The sequence below is a fragment of the Schistocerca americana genome, chromosome 6 (genome assembly GCF_021461395.2).
Source record: "Schistocerca americana isolate TAMUIC-IGC-003095 chromosome 6, iqSchAmer2.1, whole genome shotgun sequence".
Classification (NCBI taxonomy): Eukaryota; Metazoa; Arthropoda; class Insecta; order Orthoptera; family Acrididae; genus Schistocerca; species Schistocerca americana.
Window position 1 is genome coordinate 290672362 of NC_060124.1, and position 13244 is coordinate 290685605.

A 13244-nucleotide genomic window follows, 5' to 3' on the forward strand; every position below is an offset into this window, starting at 1 on the left:
TGCCATCAAAAGTAGATAGTGTGATGCATTGTTGGAGCTGTAGTAAATGGTTTGACTGATGGGAATGTAGTGAGGAGAACTTTTCGAGAGGTTACTGAGACACTCTTGTGCATCTGCAAAATATGCAGTATGAACAGGTTAATAGAGGAGCAGAAAAGGAAGATCTCTCCCCTTCAGGCACATTTGCACGAAGCCAGGAGAGGACTAGTGAGGAGGAGGTGGTGAAAGTGGCTGTTGATAATAAGGCTAACAGGAGGATGTCGATCTGTAACAGGTTCCAGCTACCAGATTGACAAGCTTGAAGAATGTGTAGGAGTAGGAAATGTGTGTCAGTAAATGTGTGAGTAAGAAGGTTAGTGCTACTAAGAGGAAACTGCATATGGAGGCAAAAGTAAATCGAAGCCCTCAATTTCTTAAGTATGTAAGCACATACAAAAAAACATTTGACAAAATAGTTAAACTAGCAAAACGTACTGCAAATAACGACTTCATTTCAAATGCAAAAAACAAATCAAAAGCTGTTTGGTCTGTTATAAGAAGTGAAGTTGGCAGTGAGGCAGAGAGAAAATGCCCTTCTAAAATAGTGATTAATGGTAGAGCTGTTACAGAACCCAGTGCCATTTGTGAATCATTCAATGACTTTTTCATAAATTGTAACAAATTTGGTGACTGTTCACCACCAAATACAAAGCCCAATATGACAGATAGCAATTGCACATGTTTTAAGTTTTCTCATGTTTCCATCTCAGATGTCATCAAAATCATAATGTCCCTAAAAAATTCAAAATCTGCGGGGTGGGATGAGGTCCCCACTGAAATAATAAAAATAGTCCGTCACAGTATTGCATATCCACTCTCTTTCATAATCAGCCAATCATTTGATGAGGGATGTTTCCCAGATCGATTAAAATATGCAGAAGTTCGGCCCATACACAAAAAAGGCAAACAAGATGAATTGGGCAACTATAGGCCAATCTCACTGTTACCAATTTTCTCAAAAATATTTGAAAGAGCTGCATGTGATCAGATTGAAAATCACAATTCATCTAACAGCATTATCTTAGGCAATCAATATGGTTTCAGAAAAGGCTGCAGCACAATCCATGCAATAAATGAATTAGTCACAAAAGTCAGCAGATGTCTTGATGATAGAATGTGTGTGTCAGGCATCTTTTGTGACCTGTCCAAAGCCTTCGACACAGTAAATCATGACCTGCTTCTCCAAAAATTGGCACGCTATGGTTTTCAGGGCAAATCTCTTAGCTGGATGTCATCATACTTGGCAAACAGAAAACAAAGAGTACTTATTAACATCAACGGCAAGAAATTTCTCTCTGGCTGGAAAAACACTCAATTAGGTGTTCCACAAGGCTCAATATTAGGGCCACTGCTTTTTCTATATTATATTAATGATATGCCATGTCAGGTCCAGTCTGATACTATCCTCTATGCAGATGACTCAACAGCTGTAGTCTGTTGTAAAAATGAGGTAGACCTAATTCGTCATATTGAACAAACACTTGGGGAAGTGGAGGCATGGGTCAAAAACAATAACTTGACATTAAATTTTACGAAAACAGAAATTGTTCATTTTACCACAAAACAATCTGCACAGTCTATAAGTGAAATAAGGTATATGGACAAAAAATTAGAGACTGCAGACTGTGTCAAATTCCTTGGCGTGTTAGTCAATAAAAACCTGTTATGGAGTCGCCATGTGGATAACATACTGGGTCGACTGAATAGCCTTGTATATATTATGAATATCTTGTATAGTATTACTGATTTAGCTGTAAGAAAAACTGTATATAATGCATATTTTGTTTCAGTCATTAGGTATAGTATAATTTTCTGGGGGTCTGAAAAAACAAATTTACTTAGAGCTTTTAGACTACAAAAAAGAATCATCCGAGCAATGGTGGGAGCAAAACCAAAGCAACACTGCAAACCTTTATTTGTAAAACTGGATCTAATGAGCATTCCAAGCATATACATCTATGAAACTCTCACTTTCACGAAAAGAAACCCACAACTTTTTGAGGGCAACTTCTTCTTGCATCAATATGATACAAGACATAAAACGAGCTACATGTTACCTACCCACCGTTTAAAATAATATGAAAAAACCCCATACTATATGGGCATGAAATTTGTAAATAAAATATGGAATGATATGGATGACCCAAATATAAAAGGCACCAAAAGAGACCTGGAAAAATATCTGAAAGATAAATGTTACTATAGTGTAGAAGATTTCATGAATGGTAACAATGCATTATAATTGTAATTAAAATACCTCTTTGAAGATGTTACACCATGTATATTATTAGTTTATTGTCTATTTTTAGTATTGTTATATATAGTGTAAAAACTGACAAGTCACCTATGTCACAATCTTTGATTGTATAAGGCATGTTATGTGATAATAAAAATTGAATTGAATTGAAGAAGAGTGTGCTGCTGTTATGTAGGAATCGTGGCAGAGCAGTAGAAGTTAGGAGAGGAGTATGAGGTCACCGCCATTTCGAGCCAAGTGCCAGGCTCAATTAGGTTATCGAAGGTTTAGGGGGTCTCTGTGAAAAGGATTTCAGGAAAGTTGATCAGGTGGGTGGAGTGGGGAACTGGTTGGATAGGGATAGGGGGATAATGCTACATAGATGGTGAGCTATAGAGTCCGTAACAGTGTGTGCAAGGTTAAGCTGTTCTAGTGGCAGATGGCCTAATCTTGACAGTGCTGTATGATGCAGGGTTGGAGACAGCACTAACGACTGCTGTCCGGTCACACGTTGCACTAATGCCTATGGGGCTGTCAGGAGATGAGGCTATACTAGGCATGGTCTGCACCTCAGTAGGAGTGGAAGTGAATTAGTGCACAGCAGTTGGGTGTGGTGTCATATGTGGCCAAATACCTATTGTCATTTATAGGATAATTACCCTTTTTTAATATATACAAATATATAAATCCTGACATCAGGCTCCTTAAGTATGTCAACCAGTTTAGAGATTTCTTCAGTGTGTGTATGGAAGAGAGAATGTACAATACCAAAGAGTGCAAACAGCACAGAAATTTGCTCTGCATTATCTGTTTTTCATAAAAATTGACTGTCTGTTAAAAAAAGGAACACCAGTTTGAAGTTGAATTATAGCCTTTGAATAGCATAGTGGTATGCATTACAGATCATTGGTGTGGAAACAAGGAAAAACAGCATATCGTGCTATCATCATATGAATGTGCAAGTTGCTACTGTAAACCAAAGATTGTGATACAACCCGTTTTGCTTTGATCCATGATGTCAGCAAGGTGGTGGCCACCCTTTGTCAAGCTTATACAAAATGGCACTTGTGAAAGTGGTAACTGAATGCTACTATGAATACAGCTCAGACATCAACAGTAGCAGAAAACCTATAGGCCTAATTCATTAGTGGCAGCCACTGGTCACTTGCCACTTAACACTTGTTTGATAGGGTACACTAAAACAGAAATGTGACAACACCATAAGAAATAACTAATAATATGTATTAAGAGTGTTTTACAAAATGATACTTTGGTACAGTTCGATGTGTGGCACTTAATATCCTAAACATAATACAGTAATATCTAATAATTTTGCTGTCTCTTGGCAGTCTGCTAAATAGTTATGTTGCAAACACTTTTGACAGTCCAATTACTCTGTAAATAGCAACCACTTAGCCAGAAGGTAGTCTTCAGAGAGTTGTAATGAATGGACTGCAGGTACTGAACTGATTGATTGCTGGTTTGTTACTGTTTGTGCTTGTACATGATGTGTTGTATTGTGATGTCTGTCAGTGAACGGATTTCCGTGTCCAGCAGTACATGGCAGAAACTATGCAGTCCATGGTTGACAGTGCTCCATACAGCAGCTGTCTGCAGTATCAGTGTGCTACAGGAAGTGGCACAGAAGCAGGAAGAGGTTTAGGTTTGTGAGGACCCTCTGGAGGCTGCTGAATGGACTTGAGGAATGCCAGCCTAGTGGTTACACCTGTATGGTGGCAGTACTTGTTATGTACCTCTTGCTTGGTAAACAACTGCACCCATAACATCACTCATTACTCATACAAACATAAAAAAATAATGGAAAAATTTTTAATTGCAGAAATAACATGAAACTTATGAGATAACTGTGGAAATTAAGGGGGTTTGGGAGGGGACAAACTAAATATAGAAAAATTCTGATAATGAAGACATACCAAAACAAACAGTAATGCAAAAAATAAAGCAAACAAAATCATCAGCAACCAAGAAAACCACAATAAAAAAATTGGTATTGAAAATTCACTTGATCTACATATGAAGTCCACAATACCACAAACTCTCTCTTAGCTCCAAAGTGTAGTGCTGGAAATTTCATTTGATCGTTATAGCCAAAATGATGTCCGCAGTTATAAAACCAAAACTCACCCATATAGCTAATTTTGGAAACCTAACCTCACTAGTGTAGGTAAAACAAACTCCACAATACCTACCAATCACAGTCCGACATCATTACCAACAACACAACCAAAAAATTTATAAAATATTGCATTAATAGTAATTGTGATATACCAAAAACACAAAATTATGCACATAAATGCACGTACCTCATACATACTACAGTAAAAAGAAACACACCTACCATTCAAAGTCAGCCAACATGTAAACCTAGCAATCTAATGATAGCAGAAATAATATATCATCAATACAATATTTTTATTGGGTAACCTAGACTTCTCAGACCAGGAACCCCTTCAGATAAAACATCATACATTATTCTGTCGACAAAATCACATATACTAGACCCTGATCTGAGATCCAGCAACTTTGGTCAATCTCTCACCTCCATGAACCTAAAACTTCACATACTCTGTAATGAAACCAAACAACTGTAGGAATTCAATCATAGTCAACATGTTGTCCCCCATTGAGGATGCAGGAACCTGTTCATGAACTTCATTGTCATATCCATAACGAACAAAATACAAAACATAAAATTAAATCTCCAACCATAAACAACAAACCACACTAATATTTCCAGACCCGGAAACAAACCTATTCCCTGTAACTGCCAACTTTAAGATAGCTCACTTGCAAACTGCCACAAACTCTACCTATGTAATCTCACAAACAGCGGTCAAGAGGTATGAATTACCAACAGCACTTATAAGCTATTTAGAAACAAGTGTCCCATGCTAGGGAGTGCCATTGCATACTGCATAATGCCCTCTGCAAACACAATCCATTATAAAAATATGCTGCGCCACCATGACATCGCACAACATAACAAAGTTATGTAACGTTTCAAAGCAGACGGGTGGTACCGCAATCTTTTATTGATCCTCTTTAAAGGATGGGTTCATGTGTTTATATCAGAGGTGGCACACACTTTAAAGCTAAAGATGATATAATCACAATTAGTGTAGATAAACATTTTGAATTGAACCAACAAAGATAGACAGCCATAAGAAGGTATTCATTTATTGCATGTACTGCCTATCTAGTGGTAACATAGATAACATAGGTACTTGTTTCGTCAAATTAATTGAATTCCCAGAAAGAGTCTTCGCCTTCAAAACTAATATAATAATATGTGACTACTGAATATTAATACAGGTGTTGAGAGTGAAATTAGTAACTTCCTAAACATATCAAACACATTTGGTGTGGCTTAGGTGGTAAATGCTGTTCGCAGGAGAGCTTCTGTGAAGTTTGGAAGGTAGGAGACGAGGTACTGGCGGAATTAAAAGTTGTGAGGACAGGGCGTGAGTCATGCTTGGGTAGCTCAGTTGGTAGAGCACTTGCCCACGAAAGGCAAAGGTCCCGAGTTCGAGTCTCGGTCCGGCACACAGTTTTAATCTGCCAGGAAGTTTCAAACCCCAGTTTGGTTTTTGAAGTGGGAGAAGTACAATATTGGCCATTACAAAGTGTACAAAAGTGGTAGTTGAAGCTCTTGACAAGGATGACTGTATTACAGGCAATTCTTAGACTTATCTGAGGCTTTGACACTGTTAACCATAAAATACTACTAAACATGCTAGAAGCAGCTAGTTGTAAGAAGAATAGTAAACGTTTAGTTACAGTCTTGTCTGGAAAACAGGGTGTGAAAGGTAGAGATAGTAGATAACGGTAAATTTATAGTTAAAAAACTGTCAGACAAGAAGCAGATAAACACAGGTGTTGCCCCACGGTACTGTATTGGCTCCAGTTCTACTCTTAATGCAAATCAGTGACTTTGTAGACAGTACAAGACATGGAGAAAAAGTTCTGTTTGCTGATGACAGCAACATCATAGCCAAAAGTCCCAGTAGAGAAATCAAAAGAAACCCCCACCCCCAAATCTCTTGGTCAGCGCAAAGTCCCATGTGACCAATATCCTTAACATGAGTTTGCTGCAGAGTTGTTGAACATATTTTCAGTTTGAATTTTATAAATTACCTTCAGAAGGAAAATACATCCACAAGTCAGCACAGTTTTAGAAAGCATCACTTGTGTGAAAGTTACCTTGTTCTTTTCTGGCATTGTACCCTGTGGTCTATCAGTAAAGGGCAACAGGCAGATTCCAGATTTCCAAAAAGCATTTGACACGGTACTCAAACACAGACTGTTAACAAAGGTACAAGCGTATGGAATAGGTTCCCAGATATGTGAGTGGCTCAGAGACTTCTTAAGTAATAGAACCCAATACGTTGTCCTTGACTGCTAGTGTTCACCAGAGACAATAGTAATTTTAGGATTGCCCCAGAAAAGTGTGATAGGATCACTGTTATTCTTTATATACATAAGTGATGTGACAGACAGGTCGAGCAGCAATCTGCGGCTGTTTGTTGATGATGCTGTGGTGTATGAGAAGGTGTTGTTGAGTGACTGTAGGAGGAACAAGATGACAGACAAAATTTATTGTTGGTGTGATGAATGGCAACTAGCTCAAAATGTAGAATAATATAAGTTAATGGTTATGTGTAGGAAAAACAATCCGATAATGTTCAAACATGGCATTAGTAGTGTGGATAATATTGCAAAGCAGTATGAAATCTGGAAGAATTTTAGGAAAGTGTGGTTCATCCGTATAGGAGACGACATATAGAACACTTGTGTGATACATTCTTGAGTATTTGAGATCCCCCCCTCCCCCCCCATGGAGTTAAACAAAGACATTTAAGCAGTTCAGAAATGGACTACTAGATTTGTTACCAGCATGTTTGAGCAATGCAGAAGTGTTACGAAGATGTTTCAGGAACTGAATCTGGAATCCCTGGAGGGGAAATGATCAATAGTGGTACCATGTACCCTCTGTCATGCACTGTGGCTTGTGGAGTATGTGTGTAGATCACCATACACGGCTCTCGTTATTCTATAGATTGCTATTGTTAGAAACCCAATCACAGCTGCTGTTCCTCATGCACCGACATAGTTGTTACCCACCACCGTATTACACATAAGAGCTCAGAGTTCTCTAGTAGCAGAGGGTTACAACATGCGTCAGTGATGCAGGAAAGTTGACTGAGTAATATGCATGACATGCAATATCTCAAATGATGTTGAGAACAGAATAAAAAAAATTGAAGTTATTAGTTTTCAACAAGCCCTTGTAATAAGTAGTAGTGAGGCTCAATGTAAAGCACTATTTTAAAAATTAGTTATCCTTATTGTGCCAAGTGACTATGTGTCCACTAACCTGTTGTATAAATTACTTAGTAGTTTACCAGCAGTTCTACACACAACCACAAAAAGAGATCCGATAGGACTTTAATTTACTGAGGGGGGGGGGGGGGGTGAATAAAAAACCGAAACAGTATTTCCTGTCATGGAATAACATTGTACAATAAATCATCCAAGAAAAAAAGATTACTAAAATACACTTGTTTTAAAAGCCAGTAAAATCATTATTAATACATACTGCACAATTAAAAATCACTTGTGGAACTCAGAATATTGGTTAATGATGAAAGGAGATAACTAAACCACCCTGTCACATTACAATATTGGGTCACAGTGTAATGCTTTTACAAGAAAATCATATACCCAGATCAGTACTGCACGGAAGCAACATCTTGTCGATCTGCTCAGCTCAACATCTCACTCATTGTGGGGGCTGCTGATGCAATTTTGCAGGCAGCCGAGTGGAGGCCGTGGAGATGTACATGGACATCGTCAGTTTCCCAAACAGACTGGAGTTAGTGCAAGGGGCATATTAGCATGTTTGTGGTCCAGGAGTAACAATTGGGTGCACATAGCGTATGCAGTGATGGAACCACTAAATTTTGTTCTGTGTTATAAGTTATCTGGAGAAACTTGAGTGTAAATCAAAGAACGTTATGTGATAGAGACCAGTGGAATGAGGCAGAGCAATTGTTGAGACATCGAACTCACATTCAGGGGGACAAATGACAGTGTAAATGTAATGTACAGTGGAGAGGACATAAGTCAGACAGCAGTATGCAGACTGTTTACGTCTTTTCTGTTCCTCAAAAGACGCAACATAACCTACAGCACCCTTGGTCTGCTAATGTGAAAAGATGTTTGTACTTGTTACCATCACCAGCTATGTAAACTAACAGTTGTCCACCTGAAGATTATGGTGTGAACCACTTAACTGTATAGTGGCAGAAGAAACAAGTGGCTTCTGCAGAAACTGTTTTATTTGTAAAGTAAGAACAGTTCCCGATTTTGTGAGTCGTCAGCACATTTGTGATGTAAGAAGATTTCTCAGAAGGTTCTCATACTACTGTAAATGCATAAAAGACTTCTATACCAAGGCATGCCCTTGCTAGAACTGCTGTAGGGAGGTGCAAGTATGATCTTTCCTTCCACTTAACGAGGCACTAACATTTTCTACAGTCCCAGCACCATATGATGACACAGAATTTCAGACCCACACAAACAGTTATGGGATAAGTGCAGTTCTACTGCAGGTTTAGCAGGTTTGCTGAAAAGATTATAGCTTATGCTTCCAGAGTACTCTCAAACTCTGAGATGAACTGCTGTACAACCAAGAAAGAGTGACTGGCAGTTGCCTAGGCCATCGACAAGTTTTGGCTGCATTTATTTGCCAGATAATTCACTATTGTGACAGATTACCATTCTCTGTACTGGCTGATGAGCTTGAAGCCTCCATTGGGTTAGCAAGTGAGATGGGCACTGAGGTTTCAGGTGTACAATGTCACAGTAGTATACAAAAGTGGCTGCAACCACAAGGATGCCGAATATGTTTCAAGGAAGGCTTTGGTGGAACACAGCATCATGGATGAAATCACAGTCATTGCTGCTGATATGACCAAACAATAATTCCAGTTAGGAAACGTTGCATTGAGTAAGAGGCACTATGAGCCAGTGGAGCAGAAATGGTTGCTTGTCATGCCAGCTCTTCCATGGCTAGGTATCGTGAAGTATTTCCCCTATGCTCTAACATCTGGTCGTCTGGGATTCGTGAAAACTAGACAGTCAGATGCAGTGATTACTGGCCGGGTCTCTACTGATCTGTTAGATTTTATGTGAGCCACTGTAAGCCAGTGATGAAAGTATGTGCAGTAGCTAGCTCTGGGGCGTCTGGTACCAATCCCGTAAGGATAGTAGTCTTCAGTGAGTACTGCATCTGTTATTGGATTAGATTGTTTTCGTTCCATGGACCCTAAAAATGAGATGATTCTCATGGGTGTGGAACAGGTCAGAAAGTATGACATAAAAACATAAAACATTAGAATATAATACTTACTACCCTGATCATTTGTCAGGAGATAGTCAAAAATAAGTTAATGCTATGCAATAAAATGGGACAGCTAATATTTACAGAATGAACACACTGTCAGAATGAAACACTGTTATCCACTGTTAATAAATTTATCATATGCAAAATACCTAATCTTGACTATTGTGACCAAGTGTTGTCAAAGCTGAAATCTAACAGATATTTTAACTTAGGCTGACTTAACAGTCTCTGTTAAGATATTCATCAATGGAGTAGGAGGAGGTGCCTATCAAAAAGTCTTTTGAACTCTGTTTAAACCATGCTTTATCTGAAACCAAGTTTTTAATGGTTGCTGGAAATTTATTAGAAATGTGTTCCTGAATATTGGACCCCTTTTTTGGACCAAGGTTAGTGATTTTAGGCCTTTATGTAGATTCTTCTTATTCGTAGTACTGAGCTATTGGTGGGAAATAGGGATGTATTACTTGCAACAAATTTCATTAAGGAATAAATATACTGAGAAGCAGTGGTTAGAATACGAAGTTCCTTGAACAGGTTTCTACAAGATGATCGTGAATTTACATCACAAATGATTCTTATCACATGCTTTTGCACCCTAAAAACTTTTGCTCGATTTGATGAGTTGCCCCAGAATAAGATCCATATGACATAACAGAATGAAAGTAAGCAAAGTATACAAGTTATTTTTATATTTATATCTCCTATATTATCTGACATCATTCTCAAGGAATTTACAGACTTGTTTAGGCACTTAAGCAATTCTGTGGTATGCCCTTCCCAACTGAATTTATTATCGAGTTTTAATCCCAGAAATTTAACACTGTCAACCTTCAACCTCTTCAATCTGCATATCTTCATACGTTATACTCATGCTGGAAGGAAATCTCTTACAGGTTCTGAACTGCATATAGTGGGTCTTCTCAAAGTTTAATGACAAAGGATTAGCTTTAAACCACTTATTAATATCAGTGAAAATTTGATTAGCAACTATTTCTAAATCTGTACTTGACTTGCTACTTATTGCCAATTCTAGTATCCGATACCACGCGTCGGCTTTGACCAATGACTTAATGTGTGATGTTATTTTGTTTGTGCTGCACATTGCTGTCGATGAATGTTAAATGATTTCTCTGGATTTCCTCGTTACGCGCCTATATTAAAAATTTGGTGTAGATTGTTTTGTTTTCGTCTCATAATTTGTTTTCGGCATTGTTTGTTAATGAAAGTAGTCGTGATTTATAAATAGTCATGATTTAAGTTCTTGATTTCTCATGCTGTTCATTATGGATGAGTCAGTTGTTTTTACTGCGAAAATTCTGCTTCAGAAAATGAGTGACCGTAAATCAACTATAACATTTTTGCAATCATTGGGCGAGAAGTGACTGTCATGCTAACCTACTATTTTTGCTATGAGTATTCTTGCAAATCTGTCATGCACTAAGCAGTGGTCTCGTGTGGCACTGTAGTCGACTGGTTCTCATTTTGTAGAGAAGTCTGCGGGGAATTTATAAAGTATAGGGGGTCATTGTAGGGGCCAGAGGTTATAGTTTAAGTAGGAAGTCTTGACATCTTTGATAGAAGAATATGTGGAAGAAGGTTCTGTAGTCACATCAGATGGGTTTGCTTCGTACAACAGGTTGGGTGAAAGAGGTTATCATCATTTGGTCGTGAATCACAATATTCAGTTTAAAGTGTGGTGTACCATTAGTGTCGCTGGCTGGTGTGCTACAGACACCAATTCAAACTCAGTCATCAGCAGTTACTATTTATTTAAGATTTGTATTTGCTACAAGAGTCTCAAAATTTCTTATGTTTTTATATTCTGGAATATTCAATGTTTTATAAATATCAGCACATTCTGTCCAGGAGATCAGTTCTGTTCTAGTTGCATGTTGGCATTCATAATAAACATACTTTCAGCATTAAGTGTTGTGTTTCATTGGCGACCGTGCTTTTGGATTTGGACTTGAGTGTGGTTATGCCCTTATAATTTTTTGACCTCTTTATTTTCATTCTATTGTGACGATAAAATCCTCTATTATCGTGAAATGATCTCTGGATGAGTAAATCAAATTGTAAGAAATGACACTGCGGTTAAGATGCTGAACTCTTATTTGTGATTGAGCTTCAAACTTGGCAATACTGATTTTGGTTTTGTTGTGTTTTCCATAAATTATTTGTGTCAAATGCCAGGATAGACCCCAACCTTCCCCACTTTTAGCTTATCTGTTATGACCTTGATGGATTCTGAAACTCCTAACTTTGTACAGTATTATAGTCTCTCCCTAATCTCAGTCCATTAAATTTATGTCACACACAAAGATGTAGACTCTTAGCTCATCTCGTGACCAAATTTTTGTCTAGATTTTCCATTATTTACTGCGAGCACCAACTAGCAGCTCCTATGTGAGCTAAGCAGATTTTGTTGTTATCATCTTTCAGTAGGGGATGCATTGACATGACCTGTGTGTTCTGTCAAAGGAACAGCTTTTAGTTAACAAAAACAAGGCAGAACAGTTGTTGTGGCCTTCATTCTAAAGAGTGGTTTGAAGCAGCTTTCTATACTAGTATATCAGTTGCAAGCCTTTTCTCTATATTTTTATTGAAAATGAAACTCCTCCAGCTGTACTCAAGATTTTATTTAAATAAAATCAATTTGATTTATTTAAATAAAATCTTGAGTACAGCTGGAGGAGTTTCATTTTTAATAAAAATTATACCAGCTGTGTCCCACCTTCATCCAATTTAAATATGGATGTACAAACATTTTCTCTCCATGGCTATTTCAACATATATCCACTTGAACCAGCTTGCTGTAGTCAAATCTTGATTTCTTTCTACAAGTTTCACCCCCCCCCCCCCCCTTTCACACCCACCACCACCACCACCACTTCCTCTCATAACCAAACTGACTAGTCCTTGATGCCACGTGGTGTGTCCTATCTGCCAAGCCCTTATTTTAACCAAGTTATACTATAAAGTTTTTTTGTCCTCAGTTTGATTTACTACCTCTTCACTAATTATTCAGTCTATGTACCCAATTTTCAGCATTCTTCTACAGCAATACATTTCAGAATTTTATATTTTCTTCTTGTCTCTACTGCTTATCACCTATGTTTCACTTCCATGTGAGGCTGTGCTCCAGAGAAATACTTAAATTTATATTCAGTGTTAAAAAATTTGTGCATTTATTTTCAGAAAGCTTCTCATGCTATTACCAGTCTGCATTTAATATGTCCTGGAATTTGGGTATTGTCAGTTACCTCGCCGCCCAAACAGCAAAACTCGCCTGCTACTTTTAAGGTCTCATTTGCTGATCTAATTCCCTCAGTATCACATGAATAAGTTACAATTTACAAGATTTCAGTTTTATTGACAAACCTTAAAGATTTTTTTTTTTTTTTCCATCATGAACTTTATTTATCCTTCCAGGTTTCTTCTTGGTTTTCTTTACTGCTTGCTCAGTGTTGTACAGATTGAATAACGTCAGATGGTTACGACTTGTCTCACTTTCTTCTGCACTACTGCAGTCTTGTTTCTATC

General features: G+C 37.8%; 1 protein-coding gene across 2 annotated transcripts in view; it reads left to right on the forward strand.

Annotated features, from left to right (window-relative positions):
- Nucleotides 1-13244, forward strand: part of LOC124619438 (integrator complex subunit 8) — a 153194-nt gene that overhangs the window by 1048 nt on the left and 138902 nt on the right. The gene's annotated exons all lie outside the window — the stretch shown is intronic.